The sequence below is a fragment of the Engystomops pustulosus genome, chromosome 1, assembly GCF_040894005.1.
Source record: "Engystomops pustulosus chromosome 1, aEngPut4.maternal, whole genome shotgun sequence".
Taxonomy (NCBI): domain Eukaryota; kingdom Metazoa; phylum Chordata; class Amphibia; order Anura; family Leptodactylidae; genus Engystomops; species Engystomops pustulosus.
In genome coordinates this window covers 188,804,651-188,827,964 of record NC_092411.1, presented here as the reverse complement: position 1 = coordinate 188,827,964, position 23,314 = coordinate 188,804,651, and the positions used below count along the sequence as shown (strand labels likewise).

The window sequence follows — 23,314 nt, the reverse complement described above, 5'->3', positions numbered from 1 at the left end:
CTTGAGGAATGGATTATATTGACCGTCGGTGGAAACACATTGAAGTGTTGGGCCGATGGGAAACAGAATGGTTTTCTTCAGGTATCCAAAAGATGTGAATGGAGATGCCGGGGATTGAACCCGGGGCCTCACACATGCAAAGCGTGCGCTCTACCACTGAGCTACATCCCCTGGCCTGATGCTGCCCCTGCCTCTGTCTCTCAGGAGGTTCATTGCCCAATACTGTGGAAACAGTATGTAGCGACAAGGCAGTGTGCAATAACAACGCATTTTCGGGGAACTGCACAAGTTGCCAGTGATTAAAAGCAGGAAGTTTTCAACAGCTCCAACGTTGCTTAAACGCCTTCTTAGAGGCATAGATTTCACGGAACAACTGCAGAAGAAAAGCAGTATGGGCAGGAGTGTAAAAGCCAAAAGTGGAAATAGTGCTTGGAAAAATGAGCACAGATGGCACGAGACAGCAGAGAAATGACTGTCCCGCAAAGATGCTTACCGAGAAAAAGGAGTGAATGCTCTTGCTACTCCCATAAACAATATCGGCCATCTTGTTTTTTGTTAAAACATGTCTATTCAAGAGGCGCCTGCTCGTTTCTTTCATCAGCTTCAGGTGCTACACCAAATTGTTAGCGCTATGATGATTCAAAATCCAAACTTTACAAACTGTCTGTAATGCGACAATAAGATTTCTCCAAAAAAAGAAATAAATGAAACGGTTGTACGTTTGAAAGTGTTGGCTATGGTAGAAGCTACTGCGTGAAAAGACATACAGATGCTCTTGCTTGACGCCCGTACCTGCCATAAGCCAACAGTGCACTTGTCAAGTGAGCAGCAATTCCAAAGGCCAATGTGTTTTAAAAGGAAGCCTTTCAACGGAAGATCTGCGTAAATTTCTACACGGTGAGGGACAGCAAGTGATTTAAACTAGGTGCACAAAATCCACCAATGGAGATGCCGGGGATTGAACCCGGGGCCTCACACATGCGAAGGGTGCGCTCTACCACTGAGCTACATCCCCACACAAGATACTGTTTGCTGGGGGCCAGAAACATTTTTGAAAAGCGACCCAGAAGGTGTGCGCATTAAGCAGATAAGTAGTTTGTGAATTTTGGGGCTTTTTAACCAGGGGCAGAGAAGGCGGTGATGGATTGAAGCTCATTGTGCTTTACATATCAAACAAGATTTGCTGTTCTTTTGACTTGAGGAATGGATTATATTGACCGTCGGTGGAAACACATTGAAGTGTTGGGCCGATGGGAAACAGAATGGTTTTCTTCAGGTATCCAAAAGATGTGAATGGAGACGCCGGGGATTGAACCCGGGGCCTCACACATGCAAAGCGTGCGCTCTACCACTGAGCTACATCCCCTGGCCTGATGCTGCCCCTGCCTCTGTCTCTCAGGAGGTTCATTGCCCAATACTGTGGAAACAGTATGTAGCGACAAGGCAGTGTGCAATAACAACGCATTTTCAGGGAACTGCACAAGTTGCCAGTGATTAAAAGCAGGAAGTTTTCAACAGCTCCAACGTTGCTTAAACGCCTTCTTAGAGGCATAGATTTCACGGAACAACTGCAGAAGAAAAGCAGTATGGGCAGGAGTGTAAAAGCCAAAAGTGGAAATAGTGCTTGGAAAAATGAGCACAGATGGCACGAGACAGCAGAGAAATGACTGTCCCGCAAAGATGCTTACCGAGAAAAAGGAGTGAATGCTCTTGCTACTCCCATAAACAATATCGGCCATCTTGTTTTTTGTCAAAACATGTCTATTCAAGAGGCGCCTGCTCGTTTCTTTCATCAGCTTCAGGTGCTACACCAAATTGTTAGCGCTATGATGATTCAAAATCCAAACTTTACAAACTGTCTGTAATGCGACAATAAGATTTCTCCAAAAAAAGAAATGAATGAAACGGTTGTACGTTTGAAAGTGTTGGCTATGGTAGAAGCTACTGCGTGAAAAGACATACAGATGCTCTTGCTTGACGCCCGTACCTGCCATAAGCCAACAGTGCACTTGTCAAGTGAGCAGCAATTCCAAAGGCCAATGTGTTTTAAAAGGAAGCCTTTCAACGGAAGATCTGCGTAAATTTCTACACGGTGAGAGACAGCAAGTGATTTAAACTAGGTGCACAAAAATCCACCAATGGAGATGCCGGGGATTGAACCCGGGGCCTCACACATGCGAAGCGTGCGCTCTACCACTGAGCTACATCCCCACACAAGATACTGTTTGCTGGGGGCCAGAAACATTTTTGAAAAGCGACCCAGAAGGTGTGCGCATTAAGCAGATAAGTAGTTTGTGAATTTTGGGGCTTTTTAACCAGGGGCAGAGAAGGCGGTGATGGATTGAAGCTCATTGTGCTTTACATATCAAACAAGATTTGCTGTTCTTTTGACTTGAGGAATGGATTATATTGACCGTCGGTGGAAACACATTGAAGTGTTGGGCCGATGGGAAACAGAATGGTTTTCTTCAGGTATCCAAAAGATGTGAATGGAGATGCCGGGGATTGAACCCGGGGCCTCACACATGCAAAGCATGCGCTCTACCACTGAGCTACATCCCCTGGCCTGATGCTGCCCCTGCCTCTGTCTCTCAGGAGGTTCATTGCCCAATACTGTGGAAACAGTATGTAGCGACAAGGCAGTGTGCAATAACAACGCATTTTCAGGGAACTGCACAAGTTGCCAGTGATTAAAAGCAGGAAGTTTTCAACAGCTCCAACGTTGCTTAAACGCCTTCTTAGAGGCATAGATTTCACGGAACAACTGCAGAAGAAAAGCAGTATGGGCAGGAGTGTAAAAGCCAAAAGTGGAAATAGTGCTTGGAAAAATGAGCACAGATGGCACGAGACAGCAGAGAAATGACTGTCCCGCAAAGATGCTTACCGAGAAAAAGGAGTGAATGCTCTTGCTACTCCCATAAACAATATCGGCCATCTTGTTTTTTGTTAAAACATGTCTATTCAAGAGGCGCCTGCTCGTTTCTTTCATCAGCTTCAGGTGCTACACCAAATTGTTAGCGCTATGATGATTCAAAATCCAAACTTTACAAACTGTCTGTAATGCGACAATAAGATTTCTCCAAAAAAAGAAATGAATGAAACGGTTGTACGTTTGAAAGTGTTGGCTATGGTAGAAGCTACTTCGTGAAAAGACATACAGATGCTCTTGCTTGACGCCCGTACCTGCCATAAGCCAACAGTGCACTTGTCAAGTGAGCAGCAATTCCAAAGGCCAATGTGTTTTAAAAGGAAGCCTTTCAACGGAAGATCTGCGTAAATTTCTACACGGTGAGGGACAGCAAGTGATTTAAACTAGGTGCACAAAATCCACCAATGGAGATGCCGGGGATTGAACCCGGGGCCTCACACATGCGAAGCGTGCGCTCTACCACTGAGCTACATCCCCACACAAGATACTGTTTGCTGGGGGCCAGAAACATTTTTGAAAAGCGACCCAGAAGGTGTGCGCATTAAGCAGATAAGTTGTTTGTGAATTTTGGGGCTTTTTAACCAGGGGCAGAGAAGGCGGTGATGGATTGAAGCTCATTGTGCTTTACATATCAAACAAGATTTGCTGTTCTTTTGACTTGAGGAATGGATTATATTGACCGTCGGTGGAAACACATTGAAGTGTTGGGCCGATGGGAAACAGAATGGTTTTCTTCAGGTATCCAAAAGATGTGAATGGAGATGCCGGGGATTGAACCCGGGGCCTCACACATGCAAAGCGTGCGCTCTACCACTGAGCTACATCCCCTGGCCTGATGCTGCCCCTGCCTCTGTCTCTCAGGAGGTTCATTGCCCAATACTGTGGAAACAGTATGTAGCGACAAGGCAGTGTGCAATAACAACGCATTTTCAGGGAACTGCACAAGTTGCCAGTGATTAAAAGCAGGAAGTTTTCAACAGCTCCAACGTTGCTTAAACGCCTTCTTAGAGGCATAGATTTCACGGAACAACTGCAGAAGAAAAGCAGTATGGGCAGGAGTGTAAAAGCCAAAAGTGGAAATAGTGCTTGGAAAAATGAGCACAGATGGCACGAGACAGCAGAGAAATGACTGTCCCGCAAAGATGCTTACCGAGAAAAAGGAGTGAATGCTCTTGCTACTCCCATAAACAATATCGGCCATCTTGTTTTTTGTTAAAACATGTCTATTCAAGAGGCGCCTGCTCGTTTCTTTCATCAGCTTCAGGTGCTACACCAAATTGTTAGCGCTATGATGATTCAAAATCCAAACTTTACAAACTGTCTGTAATGCGACAATAAGATTTCTCCAAAAAAAGAAATGAATGAAACGGTTGTACGTTTGAAAGTGTTGGCTATGGTAGAAGCTACTGCGTGAAAAGACATACAGATGCTCTTGCTTGACGCCCGTACCTGCCATAAGCCAACAGTGCACTTGTCAAGTGAGCAGCAATTCCAAAGGCCAATGTGTTTTAAAAGGAAGCCTTTCAACGGAAGATCTGCTAAAATTTCTACACGGTGAGAGACAGCAAGTGATTTAAACTAGGTGCACAAAAATCCACCAATGGAGATGCCGGGGATTGAACCCGGGGCCTCACACATGCGAAGCGTGCGCTCTACCACTGAGCTACATCCCCACACAAGATACTGTTTGCTGGGGGCCAGAAACATTTTTGAAAAGCGACCCAGAAGGTGTGCGCATTAAGCAGATAAGTAGTTTGTGAATTTTGGGGCTTTTTAACCAGGGGCAGAGAAGGCGGTGATGGATTGAAGCTCATTGTGCTTTACATATCAAACAAGATTTGCTGTTCTTTTGACTTGAGGAATGGATTATATTGACCGTCGGTGGAAACACATTGAAGTGTTGGGCCGATGGGAAACAGAATGGTTTTCTTCAGGTATCCAAAAGATGTGAATGGAGATGCCGGGGATTGAACCCGGGGCCTCACACATGCAAAGCATGCGCTCTACCACTGAGCTACATCCCCTGGCCTGATGCTGCCCCTGCCTCTGTCTCTCAGGAGGTTCATTGCCCAATACTGTGGAAACAGTATGTAGCGACAAGGCAGTGTGCAATAACAACGCATTTTCAGGGAACTGCACAAGTTGCCAGTGATTAAAAGCAGGAAGTTTTCAACAGCTCCAACGTTGCTTAAACGCCTTCTTAGAGGCATAGATTTCACGGAACAACTGCAGAAGAAAAGCAGTATGGGCAGGAGTGTAAAAGCCAAAAGTGGAAATAGTGCTTGGAAAAATGAGCACAGATGGCACGAGACAGCAGAGAAATGACTGTCCCGCAAAGATGCTTACCGAGAAAAAGGAGTGAATGCTCTTGCTACTCCCATAAACAATATCGGCCATCTTGTTTTTTGTTAAAACATGTCTATTCAAGAGGCGCCTGCTCGTTTCTTTCATCAGCTTCAGGTGCTACACCAAATTGTTAGCGCTATGATGATTCAAAATCCAAACTTTACAAACTGTCTGTAATGCGACAATAAGATTTCTCCAAAAAAAGAAATGAATGAAACGGTTGTACGTTTGAAAGTGTTGGCTATGGTAGAAGCTACTTCGTGAAAAGACATACAGATGCTCTTGCTTGACGCCCGTACCTGCCATAAGCCAACAGTGCACTTGTCAAGTGAGCAGCAATTCCAAAGGCCAATGTGTTTTAAAAGGAAGCCTTTCAACGGAAGATCTGCGTAAATTTCTACACGGTGAGGGACAGCAAGTGATTTAAACTAGGTGCACAAAATCCACCAATGGAGATGCCGGGGATTGAACCCGGGGCCTCACACATGCGAAGCGTGCGCTCTACCACTGAGCTACATCCCCACACAAGATACTGTTTGCTGGGGGCCAGAAACATTTTTGAAAAGCGACCCAGAAGGTGTGCGCATTAAGCAGATAAGTAGTTTGTGAATTTTGGGGCTTTTTAACCAGGGGCAGAGAAGGCGGTGATGGATTGAAGCTCATTGTGCTTTACATATCAAACAAGATTTGCTGTTCTTTTGACTTGAGGAATGGATTATATTGACCGTCGGTGGAAACACATTGAAGTGTTGGGCCGATGGGAAACAGAATGGTTTTCTTCAGGTATCCAAAAGATGTGAATGGAGATGCCGGGGATTGAACCCGGGGCCTCACACATGCAAAGCGTGCGCTCTACCACTGAGCTACATCCCCTGGCCTGATGCTGCCCCTGCCTCTGTCTCTCAGGAGGTTCATTGCCCAATACTGTGGAAACAGTATGTAGCGACAAGGCAGTGTGCAATAACAACGCATTTTCAGGGAACTGCACAAGTTGCCAGTGATTAAAAGCAGGAAGTTTTCAACAGCTCCAACGTTGCTTAAACGCCTTCTTAGAGGCATAGATTTCACGGAACAACTGCAGAAGAAAAGCAGTATGGGCAGGAGTGTAAAAGCCAAAAGTGGAAATAGTGCTTGGAAAAATGAGCACAGATGACACGAGACAGCAGAGAAATGACTGTCCCGCAAAGATGCTTACCGAGAAAAAGGAGTGAATGCTCTTGCTACTCCCATAAACAATATCGGCCATCTTGTTTTTTGTTAAAACATGTCTATTCAAGAGGCGCCTGCTCGTTTCTTTCATCAGCTTCAGGTGCTACACCAAATTGTTAGCGCTATGATGATTCAAAATCCAAACTTTACAAACTGTCTGTAATGCGACAATAAGATTTCTCCAAAAAAAGAAATGAATGAAACGGTTGTACGTTTGAAAGTGTTGGCTATGGTAGAAGCTACTGCGTGAAAAGACATACAGATGCTCTTGCTTGACGCCCGTACCTGCCATAAGCCAACAGTGCACTTGTCAAGTGAGCAGCAATTCCAAAGGCCAATGTGTTTTAAAAGGAAGCCTTTCAACGGAAGATCTGCGTAAATTTCTACACGGTGAGAGACAGCAAGTGATTTAAACTAGGTGCACAAAAATCCACCAATGGAGATGCCGGGGATTGAACCCGGGGCCTCACACATGCGAAGCGTGCGCTCTACCACTGAGCTACATCCCCACACAAGATACTGTTTGCTGGGGGCCAGAAACATTTTTGAAAAGCGACCCAGAAGGTGTGCGCATTAAGCAGATAAGTAGTTTGTGAATTTTGGGGCTTTTTAACCAGGGGCAGAGAAGGCGGTGATGGATTGAAGCTCATTGTGCTTTACATATCAAACAAGATTTGCTGTTCTTTTGACTTGAGGAATGGATTATATTGACCGTCGGTGGAAACACATTGAAGTGTTGGGCCGATGGGAAACAGAATGGTTTTCTTCAGGTATCCAAAAGATGTGAATGGAGATGCCGGGGATTGAACCCGGGGCCTCACACATGCAAAGCATGCGCTCTACCACTGAGCTACATCCCCTGGATTGATGCTGCCCCTGCCTCTGTCTCTCAGGAGGTTCATTGCCCAATACTGTGGAAACAGTATGTAGCGACAAGGCAGTGTGCAATAACAACGCATTTTCAGGGAACTGCACAAGTTGCCAGTGATTAAAAGCAGGAAGTTTTCAACAGCTCCAACGTTGCTTAAACGCCTTCTTAGAGGCATAGATTTCACGGAACAACTGCAGAAGAAAAGCAGTATGGGCAGGAGTGTAAAAGCCAAAAGTGGAAATAGTGCTTGGAAAAATGAGCACAGATGGCACGAGACAGCAGAGAAATGACTGTCCCGCAAAGATGCTTACCGAGAAAAAGGAGTGAATGCTCTTGCTACTCCCATAAACAATATCGGCCATCTTGTTTTTTGTTAAAACATGTCTATTCAAGAGGCGCCTGCTCGTTTCTTTCATCAGCTTTAGGTGCTACACCAAATTGTTAGCGCTATGATGATTCAAAATCCAAACTTTACAAACTGTCTGTAATGCGACAATAAGATTTCTCCAAAAAAAGAAATGAATGAAACGGTTGTACGTTTGAAAGTGTTGGCTATGGTAGAAGCTACTGCGTGAAAAGACATACAGATGCTCTTGCTTGACGCCCGTACCTGCCATAAGCCAACAGTGCACTTGTCAAGTGAGCAGCAATTCCAAAGGCCAATGTGTTTTAAAAGGAAGCCTTTCAACGGAAGATCTGCGTAAATTTCTACACGGTGAGGGACAGCAAGTGATTTAAACTAGGTGCACAAAAATCCACCAATGGAGATGCCGGGGATTGAACCCGGGGCCTCACACATGCGAAGCGTGCGCTCTACCACTGAGCTACATCCCCACACAAGATACTGTTTGCTGGGGGCCAGAAACATTTTTGAAAAGCGACCCAGAAGGTGTGCACATTAAGCAGATAAGTAGTTTGTGAATTTTGGGGCTTTTTAACAAGGGGCAGAGAAGGCGGTGATGGATTGAAGCTCATTGTGCTTTACATATCAAACAAGATTTGCTGTTCTTTTGACTTGAGGAATGGATTATATTGACCGTCGGTGGAAACACATTGAAGTGTTGGGCCGATGGGAAACAGAATGGTTTTCTTCAGGTATCCAAAAGATGTGAATGGAGATGCCGGGGATTGAACCCGGGGCCTCACACATGCAAAGCGTGCGCTCTACCACTGAGCTACATCCCCTGGCCTGATGCTGCCCCTGCCTCTGTCTCTCAGGAGGTTCATTGCCCAATACTGTGGAAACAGTATGTAGCGACAAGGCAGTGTGCAATAACAACGCATTTTCAGGGAACTGCACAAGTTGCCAGTGATTAAAAGCAGGAAGTTTTCAACAGCTCCAACGTTGCTTAAACGCCTTCTTAGAGGCATAGATTTCACGGAACAACTGCAGAAGAAAAGCAGTATGGGCAGGAGTGTAAAAGCCAAAAGTGGAAATAGTGCTTGGAAAAATGAGCACAGATGGCACGAGACAGCAGAGAAATGACTGTCCCGCAAAGATGCTTACCGAGAAAAAGGAGTGAATGCTCTTGCTACTCCCATAAACAATATCGGCCATCTTGTTTTTTGTTAAAACATGTCTATTCAAGAGGCGCCTGCTCGTTTCTTTCATCAGCTTCAGGTGCTACACCAAATTGTTAGCGCTATGATGATTCAAAATCCAAACTTTACAAACTGTCTGTAATGCGACAATAAGATTTCTCCAAAAAAAGAAATGAATGAAACGGTTGTACGTTTGAAAGTGTTGGCTATGGTAGAAGCTACTGCGTGAAAAGACATACAGATGCTCTTGCTTGACGCCCGTACCTGCCATAAGCCAAGAGTGCACTTGTCAAGTGAGCAGCAATTCCAAAGGCCAATGTGTTTTAAAAGGAAGCCTTTCAACGGAAGATCTGCGTAAATTTCTACACGGTGAGGGACAGCAAGTGATTTAAACTAGGTGCACAAAATCCACCAATGGAGATGCCGGGGATTGAACCCGGGGCCTCACACATGCGAAGCGTGCGCTCTACCACTGAGCTACATCCCCACACAAGATACTGTTTGCTGGGGGCCAGAAACATTTTTGAAAAGCGACCCAGAAGGTGTGCGCATTAAGCAGATAAGTAGTTTGTGAATTTTGGGGCTTTTTAACCAGGGGCAGAGAAGGCGGTGATGGATTGAAGCTCATTGTGCTTTACATATCAAACAAGATTTGCTGTTCTTTTGACTTGAGGAATGGATTATATTGACCGTCGGTGGAAACACATTGAAGTGTTGGGCCGATGGGAAACAGAATGGTTTTCTTCAGGTATCCAAAAGATGTGAATGGAGATGCCGGGGATTGAACCCGGGGCCTCACACATGCAAAGCGTGCGCTCTACCACTGAGCTACATCCCCTGGCCTGATGCTGCCCCTGCCTCTGTCTCTCAGGAGGTTCATTGCCCAATACTGTGGAAACAGTATGTAGCGACAAGGCAGTGTGCAATAACAATGCATTTTCAGGGAACTGCACAAGTTGCCAGTGATTAAAAGCAGGAAGTTTTCAACAGCTCCAACGTTGCTTAAACGCCTTCTTAGAGGCATAGATTTCACGGAACAACTGCAGAAGAAAAGCAGTATGGGCAGGAGTGTAAAAAGCCAAAAGTGGAAATAGTGCTTGGAAAAATGAGCACAGATGGCACGAGACAGCAGAGAAATGACTGTCCCGCAAAGATGCTTACCGAGAAAAAGGAGTGAATGCTCTTGCTACTCCCATAAACAATATCGGCCATCTTGTTTTTTGTTAAAACATGTCTATTCAAGAGGCGCCTGCTCGTTTCTTTCATCAGCTTCAGGTGCTACACCAAATTGTTAGCGCTATGATGATTCAAAATCCAAACTTTACAAACTGTCTGTAATGCGACAATAAGATTTCTCCAAAAAAAGAAATGAATGAAACGGTTGTACGTTTGAAAGTGTTGGCTATGGTAGAAGCTACTGCGTGAAAAGACATACAGATGCTCTTGCTTGACGCCCGTACCTGCCATAAGCCAACAGTGCACTTGTCAAGTGAGCAGCAATTCCAAAGGCCAATGTGTTTTAAAAGGAAGCCTTTCAACGGAAGATCTGCGTAAATTTCTACACGGTGAGGGACAGCAAGTGATTTAAACTAGGTGCACAAAATCCACCAATGGAGATGCCGGGGATTGAACCCGGGGCCTCACACATGCGAAGCATGCGCTCTACCACTGAGCTACATCCCCACACAAGATACTGTTTGCTGGGGGCCAGAAACATTTTTGAAAAGCGACCCAGAAGGTGTGCGCATTAAGCAGATAAGTAGTTTGTGAATTTTGGGGCTTTTTAACCAGGGGCAGAGAAGGCGGTGATGGATTGAAGCTCATTGTGCTTTACATATCAAACAAGATTTGCTGTTCTTTTGACTTGAGGAATGGATTATATTGACCGTCGGTGGAAACACATTGAAGTGTTGGGCCGATGGGAAACAGAATGGTTTTCTTCAGGTATCCAAAAGATGTGAATGGAGATGCCGGGGATTGAACCCGGGGCCTCACACATGCAAAGCGTGCGCTCTACCACTGAGCTACATCCCCTGGCCTGATGCTGCCCCTGCCTCTGTCTCTCAGGAGGTTCATTGCCCAATACTGTGGAAACAGTATGTAGCGACAAGGCAGTGTGCAATAACAACGCATTTTCAGGGAACTGCACAAGTTGCCAGTGATTAAAAGCAGGAAGTTTTCAACAGCTCCAACGTTGCTTAAACGCCTTCTTAGAGGCATAGATTTCACGGAACAACTGCAGAAGAAAAGCAGTATGGGCAGGAGTGTAAAAGCCAAAAGTGGAAATAGTGCTTGGAAAAATGAGCACAGATGGCACGAGACAGCAGAGAAATGACTGTCCCGCAAAGATGCTTACCGAGAAAAAGGAGTGAATGCTCTTGCTACTCCCATAAACAATATCGGCCATCTTGTTTTTTGTTAAAACATGTCTATTCAAGAGGCGCCTGCTCGTTTCTTTCATCAGCTTCAGGTGCTACACCAAATTGTTAGCGCTATGATGATTCAAATCCCAAACTTTACAAACTGTCTGTAATGCGACAATAAGATTTCTCCAAAAAAAGAAATGAATGAAACGGTTGTACGTTTGAAAGTGTTGGCTATGGTAGAAGCTACTGCGTGAAAAGACATACAGATGCTCTTGCTTGACGCCCGTACCTGCCATAAGCCAACAGTGCACTTGTCAAGTGAGCAGCAATTCCAAAGGCCAATGTGTTTTAAAAGGAAGCCTTTCAACGGAAGATCTGCGTAAATTTCTACACGGTGAGGGACAGCAAGTGATTTAAACTAGGTGCACAAAATCCACCAATGGAGATGCCGGGGATTGAACCCGGGGCCTCACACATGCGAAGCGTGCGCTCTACCACTGAGCTACATCCCCACACAAGATACTGTTTGCTGGGGGCCAGAAACATTTTTGAAAAGCGACCCAGAAGGTGTGCGCATTAAGCAGATAAGTAGTTTGTGAATTTTGGGGCTTTTTAACCAGGGGCAGAGAAGGCGGTGATGGATTGAAGCTCATTGTGCTTTACATATCAAACAAGATTTGCTGTTCTTTTGACTTGAGGAATGGATTATATTGACCGTCGGTGGAAACACATTGAAGTGTTGGGCCGATGGGAAACAGAATGGTTTTCTTCAGGTATCCAAAAGATGTGAATGGAGATGCCGGGGATTGAACCCGGGGCCTCACACATGCAAAGCGTGCGCTCTACCACTGAGCTACATCCCCTGGCCTGATGCTGCCCCTGCCTCTGTCTCTCAGGAGGTTCATTGCCCAATACTGTGGAAACAGTATGTAGCGACAAGGCAGTGTGCAATAACAACGCATTTTCAGGGAACTGCACAAGTTGCCAGTGATTAAAAGCAGGAAGTTTTCAACAGCTCCAACGTTGCTTAAACGCCTTCTTAGAGGCATAGATTTCACGGAACAACTGCAGAAGAAAAGCAGTATGGGCAGGAGTGTAAAAGCCAAAAGTGGAAATAGTGCTTGGAAAAATGAGCACAGATGGCACGAGACAGCAGAGAAATGACTGTCCCGCAAAGATGCTTACCGAGAAAAAGGAGTGAATGCTCTTGCTACTCCCATAAACAATATCGGCCATCTTGTTTTTTGTTAAAACATGTCTATTCAAGAGGCGCCTGCTCGTTTCTTTCATCAGCTTCAGGTGCTACACCAAATTGTTAGCGCTATGATGATTCAAAATCCAAACTTTACAAACTGTCTGTAATGCGACAATAAGATTTCTCCAAAAAAAGAAATGAATGAAACGGTTGTACGTTTGAAAGTGTTGGCTATGGTAGAAGCTACTGCGTGAAAAGACATACAGATGCTCTTGCTTGACGCCCGTACCTGCCATAAGCCAACAGTGCACTTGTCAAGTGAGCAGCAATTCCAAAGGCCAATGTGTTTTAAAAGGAAGCCTTTCAACGGAAGATCTGCGTAAATTTCTACACGGTGAGGGACAGCAAGTGATTTAAACTAGGTGCACAAAATCCACCAATGGAGATGCCGGGGATTGAACCCGGGGCCTCACACATGCGAAGCATGCGCTCTACCACTGAGCTACATCCCCACACAAGATACTGTTTGCTGGGGGCCAGAAACATTTTTGAAAAGCGACCCAGAAGGTGTGCGCATTAAGCAGATAAGTAGTTTGTGAATTTTGGGGCTTTTTAACCAGGGGCAGAGAAGGCGGTGATGGATTGAAGCTCATTGTGCTTTACATATCAAACAAGATTTGCTGTTCTTTTGACTTGAGGAATGGATTATATTGACCGTCGGTGGAAACACATTGAAGTGTTGGGCCGATGGGAAACAGAATGGTTTTCTTCAGGTATCCAAAAGATGTGAATGGAGATGCCGGGGATTGAACCCGGGGCCTCACACATGCAAAGCGTGCGCTCTACCACTGAGCTACATCCCCTGGCCTGATGCTGCCCCTGCCTCTGTCTCTCAGGAGGTTCATTGCCCAATACTGTGGAAACAGTATGTAGCGACAAGGCAGTGTGCAATAACAACGCATTTTCAGGGAACTGCACAAGTTGCCAGTGATTAAAAGCAGGAAGTTTTCAACAGCTCCAACGTTGCTTAAACGCCTTCTTAGAGGCATAGATTTCACGGAACAACTGCAGAAGAAAAGCAGTATGGGCAGGAGTGTAAAAGCCAAAAGTGGAAATAGTGCTTGGAAAAATGAGCACAGATGGCACGAGACAGCAGAGAAATGACTGTCCCGCAAAGATGCTTACCGAGAAAAAGGAGTGAATGCTCTTGCTACTCCCATAAACAATATCGGCCATCTTGTTTTTTGTTAAAACATGTCTATTCAAGAGGCGCCTGCTCGTTTCTTTCATCAGCTTCAGGTGCTACACCAAATTGTTAGCGCTATGATGATTCAAATCCCAAACTTTACAAACTGTCTGTAATGCGACAATAAGATTTCTCCAAAAAAAGAAATGAATGAAACGGTTGTACGTTTGAAAGTGTTGGCTATGGTAGAAGCTACTGCGTGAAAAGACATACAGATGCTCTTGCTTGACGCCCGTACCTGCCATAAGCCAACAGTGCACTTGTCAAGTGAGCAGCAATTCCAAAGACCAATGTGTTTTAAAAGGAAGCCTTTCAACGGAAGATCTGCGTAAATTTCTACACGGTGAGGGACAGCAAGTGATTTAAACTAGGTGCACAAAATCCACCAATGGAGATGCCGGGGATTGAACCCGGGGCCTCACACATGCGAAGCGTGCGCTCTACCACTGAGCTACATCCCCACACAAGATACTGTTTGCTGGGGGCCAGAAACATTTTTGAAAAGCGACCCAGAAGGTGTGCGCATTAAGCAGATAAGTAGTTTGTGAATTTTGAGGCTTTTTAACCAGGGGCAGAGAAGGCGGTGATGGATTGAAGCTCATTGTGCTTTACATATCAAACAAGATTTGCTGTTCTTTTGACTTGAGGAATGGATTATATTGACCGTCGGTGGAAACACATTGAAGTGTTGGGCCGATGGGAAACAGAATGGTTTTCTTCAGGTATCCAAAAGATGTGAATGGAGATGCCGGGGATTGAACCCGGGGCCTCACACATGCAAAGCGTGCGCTCTACCACTGAGCTACATCCCCTGGCCTGATGCTGCCCCTGCCTCTGTCTCTCAGGAGGTTCATTGCCCAATACTGTGGAAACAGTATGTAGCGACAAGGCAGTGTGCAATAACAACGCATTTTCAGGGAACTGCACAAGTTGCCAGTGATTAAAAGCAGGAAGTTTTCAACAGCTCCAACGTTGCTTAAACGCCTTCTTAGAGGCATAGATTTCACGGAACAACTGCAGAAGAAAAGCAGTATGGGCAGGAGTGTAAAAGCCAAAAGTGGAAATAGTGCTTGGAAAAATGAGCACAGATGGCACGAGACAGCAGAGAAATGACTGTCCCGCAAAGATGCTTACCGAGAAAAAGGAGTGAATGCTCTTGCTACTCCCATAAACAATATCGGCCATCTTGTTTTTTGTTAAAACATGTCTATTCAAGAGGCGCCTGCTCGTTTCTTTCATCAGCTTCAGGTGCTACACCAAATTGTTAGCGCTATGATGATTCAAAATCCAAACTTTACAAACTGTCTGTAATGCGACAATAAGATTTCTCCAAAAAAAGAAATGAATGAAACGGTTGTACGTTTGAAAGTGTTGGCTATGGTAGAAGCTACTGCGTGAAAAGACATACAGATGCTCTTGCTTGACGCCCGTACCTGCCATAAGCCAACAGTGCACTTGTCAAGTGAGCAGCAATTCCAAAGGCCAATGTGTTTTAAAAGGAAGCCTTTCAACGGAAGATCTGCGTAAATTTCTACACGGTGAGGGACAGCAAGTGATTTAAACTAGGTGCACAAAATCCACCAATGGAGATGCCGGGGATTGAACCCGGGGCCTCACACATGCGAAGCATGCGCTCTACCACTGAGCTACATCCCCACACAAGATACTGTTTGCTGGGGGCCAGAAACATTTTTGAAAAGCGACCCAGAAGGTGTGCGCATTAAGCAGATAAGTAGTTTGTGAATTTTGGGGCTTTTTAACCAGGGGCAGAGAAGGCGGTGATGGATTGAAGCTCATTGTGCTTTACATATCAAACAAGATTTGCTGTTCTTTTGACTTGAGGAATGGATTATATTGACCGTCGGTGGAAACACATTGAAGTGTTGGGCCGATGGGAAACAGAATGGTTTTCTTCAGGTATCCAAAAGATGTGAATGGAGATGCCGGGGATTGAACCCGGGGCCTCACACATGCAAAGCGTGCGCTCTACCACTGAGCTACATCCCCTGGCCTGATGCTGCCCCTGCCTCTGTCTCTCAGGAGGTTCATTGCCCAATACTGTGGAAACAGTATGTAGCGACAAGGCAGTGTGCAATAACAACGCATTTTCAGGGAACTGCACAAGTTGCCAGTGATTAAAAGCAGGAAGTTTTCAACAGCTCCAACGTTGCTTAAACGCCTTCTTAGAGGCATAGATTTCACGGAACAACTGCAGAAGAAAAGCAGTATGGGCAGGAGTGTAAAAGCCAAAAGTGGAAATAGTGCTTGGAAAAATGAGCACAGATGGCACGAGACAGCAGAGAAATGACTGTCCCGCAAAGATGCTTACCGAGAAAAAGGAGTGAATGCTCTTGCTACTCCCATAAACAATATCGGCCATCTTGTTTTTTGTTAAAACATGTCTATTCAAGAGGCGCCTGCTCGTTTCTTTCATCAGCTTCAGGTGCTACACCAAATTGTTAGCGCTATGATGATTCAAATCCCAAACTTTACAAACTGTCTGTAATGCGACAATAAGATTTCTCCAAAAAAAGAAATGAATGAAACGGTTGTACGTTTGAAAGTGTTGGCTATGGTAGAAGCTACTGCGTGAAAAGACATACAGATGCTCTTGCTTGACGCCCGTACCTGCCATAAGCCAACAGTGCACTTGTCAAGTGAGCAGCAATTCCAAAGGCCAATGTGTTTTAAAAGGAAGCCTTTCAACGGAAGATCTGCGTAAATTTCTACACGGTGAGGGACAGCAAGTGATTTAAACTAGGTGCACAAAATCCACCAATGGAGATGCCGGGGATTGAACCCGGGGCCTCACACATGCGAAGCGTGCGCTCTACCACTGAGCTACATCCCCACACAAGATACTGTTTGCTGGGGGCCAGAAACATTTTTGAAAAGCGACCCAGAAGGTGTGCGCATTAAGCAGATAAGTAGTTTGTGAATTTTGAGGCTTTTTAACCAGGGGCAGAGAAGGCGGTGATGGATTGAAGCTCATTGTGCTTTACATATCAAACAAGATTTGCTGTTCTTTTGACTTGAGGAATGGATTATATTGACCGTCGGTGGAAACACATTGAAGTGTTGGGCCGATGGGAAACAGAATGGTTTTCTTCAGGTATCCAAAAGATGTGAATGGAGATGCCGGGGATTGAACCCGGGGCCTCACACATGCAAAGCGTGCGCTCTACCACTGAGCTACATCCCCTGGCCTGATGCTGCCCCTGCCTCTGTCTCTCAGGAGGTTCATTGCCCAATACTGTGGAAACAGTATGTAGCGACAAGGCAGTGTGCAATAACAACGCATTTTCAGGGAACTGCACAAGTTGCCAGTGATTAAAAGCAGGAAGTTTTCAACAGCTCCAACGTTGCTTAAACGCCTTCTTAGAGGCATAGATTTCACGGAACAACTGCAGAAGAAAAGCAGTATGGGCAGGAGTGTAAAAGCCAAAAGTGGAAATAGTGCTTGGAAAAATGAGCACAGATGGCACGAGACAGCAGAGAAATGACTGTCCCGCAAAGATGCTTACCGAGAAAAAGGAGTGAATGCTCTTGCTACTCCCATAAACAATATCGGCCATCTTGTTTTTTGTTAAAACATGTCTATTCAAGAGGCGCCTGCTCGTTTCTTTCATCAGCTTCAGGTGCTACACCAAATTGTTAGCGCTATGATGATTCAAAATCCAAACTTTACAAACTGTCTGTAATGCGACAATAAGATTTCTCCAAAAAAAGAAATGAATGAAACGGTTGTACGTTTGAAAGTGTTGGCTATGGTAGAAGCTACTTCGTGAAAAGACATACAGATGCTCTTGCTTGACGCCCGTACCTGCCATAAGCCAACAGTGCACTTGTCAAGTGAGCAGCAATTCCAAAGGCCAATGTGTTTTAAAAGGAAGCCTATCAACGGAAGATCTGCGTAAATTTCTACACGGTGAGGGACAGCAAGTGATTTAAACTAGGTGCACAAAAATCCACCAATGGAGATGCCAGGGATTGAACCCGGGGCCTCACACATGCGAAGCGTGCGCTCTACCACTGAGCTACATCCCCACACAAGATACTGTTTGCTGGGGGCCAGAAACATTTTTGAAAAGCGACCCAGAAGGTGTGCGCATTAAGCAGATAAGTAGTTTGTGAATTTTGGGGCTTTTTAACCAGGGGCAGAGAAGGCGGTGATGGATTGAAGCTCATTGTGCTTTACATATCAAACAAGATTTGCTGTTCTTTTGACTTGAGGAATGGATTATATTGACCGTCGGTGGAAACACATTGAAGTGTTGGGCCGATGGGAAACAGAATGGTTTTCTTCAGGTATCCAAAAGATGTGAATGGAGATGCCGGGGATTGAACCCGGGGCCTCACACATGCAAAGCGTGCGCTCTACCACTGAGCTACATCCCCTGGCCTGATGCTGCCCCTGCCTCTGTCTCTCAGGAGGTTCATTGCCCAATACTGTGGAAACAGTATGTAGCGACAAGGCAGTGTGCAATAACAACGCATTTTCAGGGAACTGCACAAGTTGCCAGTGATTAAAAGCAGGAAGTTTTCAACAGCTCCAACGTTGCTTAAACGCCTTCTTAGAGGCATAGATTTCACGGAACAACTGCAGAAGAAAAGCAGTATGGGCAGGAGTGTAAAAGCCAAAAGTGGAAATAGTGCTTGGAAAAATGAGCACAGATGGCACGAGACAGCAGAGAAATGACTGTCCCGCAAAGATGCTTACCGAGAAAAAGGAGTGAATGCTCTTGCTACTCCCATAAACAATATCGGCCATCTTGTTTTTTGTTAAAACATGTCTATTCAAGAGGCGCCTGCTCGTTTCTTTCATCAGCTTCAGGTGCTACACCAAATTGTTAGCGCTATGATGATTCAAAATCCAAACTTTACAAACTGTCTGTAATGCGACAATAAGATTTCTCCAAAAAAAGAAATGAATGAAACGGTTGTACGTTTGAAAGTGTTGGCTATGGTAGAAGCTACTGCGTGAAAAGACATACAGATGCTCTTGCTTGACGCCCGTACCTGCCATAAGCCAACAGTGCACTTGTCAAGTGAGCAGCAATTCCAAAGGCCAATGTGTTTTAAAAGGAAGCCTTTCAACGGAAGATCTGCGTAAATTTCTACACGGTGAGGGACAGCAAGTGATTTAAACTAGGTGCACAAAATCCACCAATGGAGATGCCGGGGATTGAACCCGGGGCCTCACACATGCGAAGCATGCGCTCTACCACTGAGCTACATCCCCACACAAGATACTGTTTGCTGGGGGCCAGAAACATTTTTGAAAAGCGACCCAGAAGGTGTGCGCATTAAGCAGATAAGTAGTTTGTGAATTTTGGGGCTTTTTAACCAGGGGCAGAGAAGGCGGTGATGGATTGAAGCTCATTGTGCTTTACATATCAAACAAGATTTGCTGTTCTTTTGACTTGAGGAATGGATTATATTGACCGTCGGTGGAAACACATTGAAGTGTTGGGCCGATGGGAAACAGAATGGTTTTCTTCAGGTATCCAAAAGATGTGAATGGAGATGCCGGGGATTGAACCCGGGGCCTCACACATGCAAAGCGTGCGCTCTACCACTGAGCTACATCCCCTGGCCTGATGCTGCCCCTGCCTCTGTCTCTCAGGAGGTTCATTGCCCAATACTGTGGAAACAGTATGTAGCGACAAGGCAGTGTGCAATAACAACGCATTTTCAGGGAACTGCACAAGTTGCCAGTGATTAAAAGCAGGAAGTTTTCAACAGCTCCAACGTTGCTTAAACGCCTTCTTAGAGGCATAGATTTCACGGAACAACTGCAGAAGAAAAGCAGTATGGGCAGGAGTGTAAAAGCCAAAAGTGGAAATAGTGCTTGGAAAAATGAGCACAGATGGCACGAGACAGCAGAGAAATGACTGTCCCGCAAAGATGCTTACCGAGAAAAAGGAGTGAATGCTCTTGCTACTCCCATAAACAATATCGGCCATCTTGTTTTTTGTTAAAACATGTCTATTCAAGAGGCGCCTGCTCGTTTCTTTCATCAGCTTCAGGTGCTACACCAAATTGTTAGCGCTATGATGATTCAAATCCCAAACTTTACAAACTGTCTGTAATGCGACAATAAGATTTCTCCAAAAAAAGAAATGAATGAAACGGTTGTACGTTTGAAAGTGTTGGCTATGGTAGAAGCTACTGCGTGAAAAGACATACAGATGCTCTTGCTTGACGCCCGTACCTGCCATAAGCCAACAGTGCACTTGTCAAGTGAGCAGCAATTCCAAAGGCCAATGTGTTTTAAAAGGAAGCCTTTCAACGGAAGATCTGCGTAAATTTCTACACGGTGAGGGACAGCAAGTGATTTAAACTAGGTGCACAAAATCCACCAATGGAGATGCCGGGGATTGAACCCGGGGCCTCACACATGCGAAGCGTGCGCTCTACCACTGAGCTACATCCCCACACAAGATACTGTTTGCTGGGGGCCAGAAACATTTTTGAAAAGCGACCCAGAAGGTGTGCGCATTAAGCAGATAAGTAGTTTGTGAATTTTGAGGCTTTTTAACCAGGGGCAGAGAAGGCGGTGATGGATTGAAGCTCATTGTGCTTTACATATCAAACAAGATTTGCTGTTCTTTTGACTTGAGGAATGGATTATATTGACCGTCGGTGGAAACACATTGAAGTGTTGGGCCGATGGGAAACAGAATGGTTTTCTTCAGGTATCCAAAAGATGTGAATGGAGATGCCGGGGATTGAACCCGGGGCCTCACACATGCAAAGCGTGCGCTCTACCACTGAGCTACATCCCCTGGCCTGATGCTGCCCCTGCCTCTGTCTCTCAGGAGGTTCATTGCCCAATACTGTGGAAACAGTATGTAGCGACAAGGCAGTGTGCAATAACAACGCATTTTCAGGGAACTGCACAAGTTGCCAGTGATTAAAAGCAGGAAGTTTTCAACAGCTCCAACGTTGCTTAAACGCCTTCTTAGAGGCATAGATTTCACGGAACAACTGCAGAAGAAAAGCAGTATGGGCAGGAGTGTAAAAGCCAAAAGTGGAAATAGTGCTTGGAAAAATGAGCACAGATGGCACGAGACAGCAGAGAAATGACTGTCCCGCAAAGATGCTTACCGAGAAAAAGGAGTGAATGCTCTTGCTACTCCCATAAACAATATCGGCCATCTTGTTTTTTGTTAAAACATGTCTATTCAAGAGGCGCCTGCTCGTTTCTTTCATCAGCTTCAGGTGCTACACCAAATTGTTAGCGCTATGATGATTCAAAATCCAAACTTTACAAACTGTCTGTAATGCGACAATAAGATTTCTCCAAAAAAAGAAATGAATGAAACGGTTGTACGTTTGAAAGTGTTGGCTATGGTAGAAGCTACTTCGTGAAAAGACATACAGATGCTCTTGCTTGACGCCCGTACCTGCCATAAGCCAACAGTGCACTTGTCAAGTGAGCAGCAATTCCAAAGGCCAATGTGTTTTAAAAGGAAGCCTATCAACGGAAGATCTGCGTAAATTTCTACACGGTGAGGGACAGCAAGTGATTTAAACTAGGTGCACAAAAATCCACCAATGGAGATGCCAGGGATTGAACCCGGGGCCTCACACATGCGAAGCGTGCGCTCTACCACTGAGCTACATCCCCACACAAGATACTGTTTGCTGGGGGCCAGAAACATTTTTGAAAAGCGACCCAGAAGGTGTGCGCATTAAGCAGATAAGTAGTTTGTGAATTTTGGGGCTTTTTAACCAGGGGCAGAGAAGGCGGTGATGGATTGAAGCTCATTGTGCTTTACATATCAAACAAGATTTGCTGTTCTTTTGACTTGAGGAATGGATTATATTGACCGTCGGTGGAAACACATTGAAGTGTTGGGCCGATGGGAAACAGAATGGTTTTCTTCAGGTATCCAAAAGATGTGAATGGAGATGCCGGGGATTGAACCCGGGGCCTCACACATGCAAAGCGTGCGCTCTACCACTGAGCTACATCCCCTGGCCTGATGCTGCCCCTGCCTCTGTCTCTCAGGAGGTTCATTGCCCAATACTGTGGAAACAGTATGTAGCGACAAGGCAGTGTGCAATAACAACGCATTTTCAGGGAACTGCACAAGTTGCCAGTGATTAAAAGCAGGAAGTTTTCAACAGCTCCAACGTTGCTTAAACGCCTTCTTAGAGGCATAGATTTCACGGAACAACTGCAGAAGAAAAGCAGTATGGGCAGGAGTGTAAAAGCCAAAAGTGGAAATAGTGCTTGGAAAAATGAGCACAGATGGCACGAGACAGCAGAGAAATGACTGTCCCGCAAAGATGCTTACCGAGAAAAAGGAGTGAATGCTCTTGCTACTCCCATAAACAATATCGGCCATCTTGTTTTTTGTTAAAACATGTCTATTCAAGAGGCGCCTGCTCGTTTCTTTCATCAGCTTCAGGTGCTACACCAAATTGTTAGCGCTATGATGATTCAAAATCCAAACTTTACAAACTGTCTGTAATGCGACAATAAGATTTCTCCAAAAAAAGAAATGAATGAAACGGTTGTACGTTTGAAAGTGTTGGCTATGGTAGAAGCTACTGCGTGAAAAGACATACAGATGCTCTTGCTTGACGCCCGTACCTGCCATAAGCCAAGAGTGCACTTGTCAAGTGAGCAGCAATTCCAAAGGCCAATGTGTTTTAAAAGGAAGCCTTTCAACGGAAGATCTGCGTAAATTTCTACACGGTGAGGGACAGCAAGTGATTTAAACTAGGTGCACAAAATCCACCAATGGAGATGCCGGGGATTGAACCCGGGGCCTCACACATGCGAAGCGTGCGCTCTACCACTGAGCTACATCCCCACACAAGATACTGTTTGCTGGGGGCCAGAAACAATTTTGAAAAGCGACCGAGAAGGTGTGCGCATTAAGCAGATAAGTAGTTTGTGAATTTTGGGGCTTTTTAACCAGGGGCAGAGAAGGCGGTGATGGATTGAAGCTCATTGTGCTTTACATATCAAACAAGATTTGCTGTTCTTTTGACTTGAGGAATGGATTATATTGACCGTCGGTGGAAACACATTGAAGTGTTGGGCCGATGGGAAACAGAATGGTTTTCTTCAGGTATCCAAAAGATGTGAATGGAGATGCCGGGGATTGAACCCGGGGCCTCACACATGCAAAGCGTGCGCTCTACCACTGAGCTACATCCCCTGGCCTGATGCTGCCCCTGCCTCTGTCTCTCAGGAGGTTCATTGCCCAATACTGTGGAAACAGTATGTAGCGACAAGGCAGTGTGCAATAACAACGCATTTTCGGGGAACTGCACAAGTTGCCAGTGATTAAAAGCAGGAAGTTTTCAACAGCTCCAACGTTGCTTAAACGCCTTCTTAGAGGCATAGATTTCACGGAACAACTGCAGAAGAAAAGCAGTATGGGCAGGAGTGTAAAAGCCAAAAGTGGAAATAGTGCTTGGAAAAATGAGCACAGATGGCACGAGACAGCAGAGAAATGACTGTCCCGCAAAGATGCTTACCGAGAAAAAGGAGTGAATGCTCTTGCTACTCCCATAAACAATATCGGCCATCTTGTTTTTTGTTAAAACATGTCTATTCAAGAGGCGCCTGCTCGTTTCTTTCATCAGC

The 23,314-nt window shown here is 45.3% G+C and overlaps 39 non-coding genes across 39 annotated transcripts; all 39 read right to left on the bottom strand.

Moving 5' to 3' along the window:
- Positions 1-99: 99 nt before the first annotated feature.
- TRNAA-UGC (transfer RNA alanine (anticodon UGC)) lies at positions 100-171 on the bottom strand. Its single transcript has one exon. It is a non-coding gene; the product is annotated as a tRNA-Ala (tRNA).
- Positions 172-943: 772 nt separating this feature from the next.
- On the bottom strand, positions 944-1,015 carry TRNAA-CGC (transfer RNA alanine (anticodon CGC)). Its single transcript has one exon. It is a non-coding gene; the product is annotated as a tRNA-Ala (tRNA).
- Positions 1,016-1,294: 279 nt separating this feature from the next.
- TRNAA-UGC (transfer RNA alanine (anticodon UGC)) lies at positions 1,295-1,366 on the bottom strand. Its single transcript has one exon. It is a non-coding gene; the product is annotated as a tRNA-Ala (tRNA).
- A 773-nt stretch (positions 1,367-2,139) lies between these two features.
- On the bottom strand, positions 2,140-2,211 carry TRNAA-CGC (transfer RNA alanine (anticodon CGC)). Its single transcript has one exon. It is a non-coding gene; the product is annotated as a tRNA-Ala (tRNA).
- Positions 2,212-2,490: 279 nt separating this feature from the next.
- TRNAA-UGC (transfer RNA alanine (anticodon UGC)) lies at positions 2,491-2,562 on the bottom strand. The gene has a single exon. It is a non-coding gene; the product is annotated as a tRNA-Ala (tRNA).
- Positions 2,563-3,334: 772 nt separating this feature from the next.
- Positions 3,335-3,406, bottom strand: TRNAA-CGC (transfer RNA alanine (anticodon CGC)). Its single transcript has one exon. It is a non-coding gene; the product is annotated as a tRNA-Ala (tRNA).
- A 279-nt stretch (positions 3,407-3,685) lies between these two features.
- TRNAA-UGC (transfer RNA alanine (anticodon UGC)) lies at positions 3,686-3,757 on the bottom strand. Its single transcript has one exon. It is a non-coding gene; the product is annotated as a tRNA-Ala (tRNA).
- Positions 3,758-4,530: 773 nt separating this feature from the next.
- On the bottom strand, positions 4,531-4,602 carry TRNAA-CGC (transfer RNA alanine (anticodon CGC)). The gene has a single exon. It is a non-coding gene; the product is annotated as a tRNA-Ala (tRNA).
- Positions 4,603-4,881: 279 nt separating this feature from the next.
- Positions 4,882-4,953, bottom strand: TRNAA-UGC (transfer RNA alanine (anticodon UGC)). The gene has a single exon. It is a non-coding gene; the product is annotated as a tRNA-Ala (tRNA).
- Positions 4,954-5,725: 772 nt separating this feature from the next.
- Positions 5,726-5,797, bottom strand: TRNAA-CGC (transfer RNA alanine (anticodon CGC)). The gene has a single exon. It is a non-coding gene; the product is annotated as a tRNA-Ala (tRNA).
- A 279-nt stretch (positions 5,798-6,076) lies between these two features.
- Positions 6,077-6,148, bottom strand: TRNAA-UGC (transfer RNA alanine (anticodon UGC)). The gene has a single exon. It is a non-coding gene; the product is annotated as a tRNA-Ala (tRNA).
- Positions 6,149-6,921: 773 nt separating this feature from the next.
- On the bottom strand, positions 6,922-6,993 carry TRNAA-CGC (transfer RNA alanine (anticodon CGC)). The gene has a single exon. It is a non-coding gene; the product is annotated as a tRNA-Ala (tRNA).
- A 279-nt stretch (positions 6,994-7,272) lies between these two features.
- On the bottom strand, positions 7,273-7,344 carry TRNAA-UGC (transfer RNA alanine (anticodon UGC)). The gene has a single exon. It is a non-coding gene; the product is annotated as a tRNA-Ala (tRNA).
- A 773-nt stretch (positions 7,345-8,117) lies between these two features.
- TRNAA-CGC (transfer RNA alanine (anticodon CGC)) lies at positions 8,118-8,189 on the bottom strand. Its single transcript has one exon. It is a non-coding gene; the product is annotated as a tRNA-Ala (tRNA).
- A 279-nt stretch (positions 8,190-8,468) lies between these two features.
- TRNAA-UGC (transfer RNA alanine (anticodon UGC)) lies at positions 8,469-8,540 on the bottom strand. The gene has a single exon. It is a non-coding gene; the product is annotated as a tRNA-Ala (tRNA).
- A 772-nt stretch (positions 8,541-9,312) lies between these two features.
- Positions 9,313-9,384, bottom strand: TRNAA-CGC (transfer RNA alanine (anticodon CGC)). Its single transcript has one exon. It is a non-coding gene; the product is annotated as a tRNA-Ala (tRNA).
- A 279-nt stretch (positions 9,385-9,663) lies between these two features.
- TRNAA-UGC (transfer RNA alanine (anticodon UGC)) lies at positions 9,664-9,735 on the bottom strand. Its single transcript has one exon. It is a non-coding gene; the product is annotated as a tRNA-Ala (tRNA).
- A 773-nt stretch (positions 9,736-10,508) lies between these two features.
- TRNAA-CGC (transfer RNA alanine (anticodon CGC)) lies at positions 10,509-10,580 on the bottom strand. The gene has a single exon. It is a non-coding gene; the product is annotated as a tRNA-Ala (tRNA).
- A 279-nt stretch (positions 10,581-10,859) lies between these two features.
- Positions 10,860-10,931, bottom strand: TRNAA-UGC (transfer RNA alanine (anticodon UGC)). The gene has a single exon. It is a non-coding gene; the product is annotated as a tRNA-Ala (tRNA).
- A 772-nt stretch (positions 10,932-11,703) lies between these two features.
- Positions 11,704-11,775, bottom strand: TRNAA-CGC (transfer RNA alanine (anticodon CGC)). Its single transcript has one exon. It is a non-coding gene; the product is annotated as a tRNA-Ala (tRNA).
- A 279-nt stretch (positions 11,776-12,054) lies between these two features.
- Positions 12,055-12,126, bottom strand: TRNAA-UGC (transfer RNA alanine (anticodon UGC)). The gene has a single exon. It is a non-coding gene; the product is annotated as a tRNA-Ala (tRNA).
- A 772-nt stretch (positions 12,127-12,898) lies between these two features.
- Positions 12,899-12,970, bottom strand: TRNAA-CGC (transfer RNA alanine (anticodon CGC)). Its single transcript has one exon. It is a non-coding gene; the product is annotated as a tRNA-Ala (tRNA).
- Positions 12,971-13,249: 279 nt separating this feature from the next.
- Positions 13,250-13,321, bottom strand: TRNAA-UGC (transfer RNA alanine (anticodon UGC)). The gene has a single exon. It is a non-coding gene; the product is annotated as a tRNA-Ala (tRNA).
- A 772-nt stretch (positions 13,322-14,093) lies between these two features.
- Positions 14,094-14,165, bottom strand: TRNAA-CGC (transfer RNA alanine (anticodon CGC)). Its single transcript has one exon. It is a non-coding gene; the product is annotated as a tRNA-Ala (tRNA).
- Positions 14,166-14,444: 279 nt separating this feature from the next.
- TRNAA-UGC (transfer RNA alanine (anticodon UGC)) lies at positions 14,445-14,516 on the bottom strand. Its single transcript has one exon. It is a non-coding gene; the product is annotated as a tRNA-Ala (tRNA).
- Positions 14,517-15,288: 772 nt separating this feature from the next.
- TRNAA-CGC (transfer RNA alanine (anticodon CGC)) lies at positions 15,289-15,360 on the bottom strand. The gene has a single exon. It is a non-coding gene; the product is annotated as a tRNA-Ala (tRNA).
- Positions 15,361-15,639: 279 nt separating this feature from the next.
- On the bottom strand, positions 15,640-15,711 carry TRNAA-UGC (transfer RNA alanine (anticodon UGC)). Its single transcript has one exon. It is a non-coding gene; the product is annotated as a tRNA-Ala (tRNA).
- Positions 15,712-16,483: 772 nt separating this feature from the next.
- On the bottom strand, positions 16,484-16,555 carry TRNAA-CGC (transfer RNA alanine (anticodon CGC)). The gene has a single exon. It is a non-coding gene; the product is annotated as a tRNA-Ala (tRNA).
- Positions 16,556-16,834: 279 nt separating this feature from the next.
- Positions 16,835-16,906, bottom strand: TRNAA-UGC (transfer RNA alanine (anticodon UGC)). Its single transcript has one exon. It is a non-coding gene; the product is annotated as a tRNA-Ala (tRNA).
- A 773-nt stretch (positions 16,907-17,679) lies between these two features.
- TRNAA-CGC (transfer RNA alanine (anticodon CGC)) lies at positions 17,680-17,751 on the bottom strand. The gene has a single exon. It is a non-coding gene; the product is annotated as a tRNA-Ala (tRNA).
- Positions 17,752-18,030: 279 nt separating this feature from the next.
- On the bottom strand, positions 18,031-18,102 carry TRNAA-UGC (transfer RNA alanine (anticodon UGC)). Its single transcript has one exon. It is a non-coding gene; the product is annotated as a tRNA-Ala (tRNA).
- A 772-nt stretch (positions 18,103-18,874) lies between these two features.
- On the bottom strand, positions 18,875-18,946 carry TRNAA-CGC (transfer RNA alanine (anticodon CGC)). The gene has a single exon. It is a non-coding gene; the product is annotated as a tRNA-Ala (tRNA).
- Positions 18,947-19,225: 279 nt separating this feature from the next.
- On the bottom strand, positions 19,226-19,297 carry TRNAA-UGC (transfer RNA alanine (anticodon UGC)). The gene has a single exon. It is a non-coding gene; the product is annotated as a tRNA-Ala (tRNA).
- Positions 19,298-20,069: 772 nt separating this feature from the next.
- On the bottom strand, positions 20,070-20,141 carry TRNAA-CGC (transfer RNA alanine (anticodon CGC)). The gene has a single exon. It is a non-coding gene; the product is annotated as a tRNA-Ala (tRNA).
- A 279-nt stretch (positions 20,142-20,420) lies between these two features.
- TRNAA-UGC (transfer RNA alanine (anticodon UGC)) lies at positions 20,421-20,492 on the bottom strand. Its single transcript has one exon. It is a non-coding gene; the product is annotated as a tRNA-Ala (tRNA).
- Positions 20,493-21,265: 773 nt separating this feature from the next.
- On the bottom strand, positions 21,266-21,337 carry TRNAA-CGC (transfer RNA alanine (anticodon CGC)). Its single transcript has one exon. It is a non-coding gene; the product is annotated as a tRNA-Ala (tRNA).
- A 279-nt stretch (positions 21,338-21,616) lies between these two features.
- On the bottom strand, positions 21,617-21,688 carry TRNAA-UGC (transfer RNA alanine (anticodon UGC)). Its single transcript has one exon. It is a non-coding gene; the product is annotated as a tRNA-Ala (tRNA).
- Positions 21,689-22,460: 772 nt separating this feature from the next.
- Positions 22,461-22,532, bottom strand: TRNAA-CGC (transfer RNA alanine (anticodon CGC)). Its single transcript has one exon. It is a non-coding gene; the product is annotated as a tRNA-Ala (tRNA).
- Positions 22,533-22,811: 279 nt separating this feature from the next.
- TRNAA-UGC (transfer RNA alanine (anticodon UGC)) lies at positions 22,812-22,883 on the bottom strand. The gene has a single exon. It is a non-coding gene; the product is annotated as a tRNA-Ala (tRNA).
- Between the last annotated feature and the right edge of the window lie 431 nt (positions 22,884-23,314).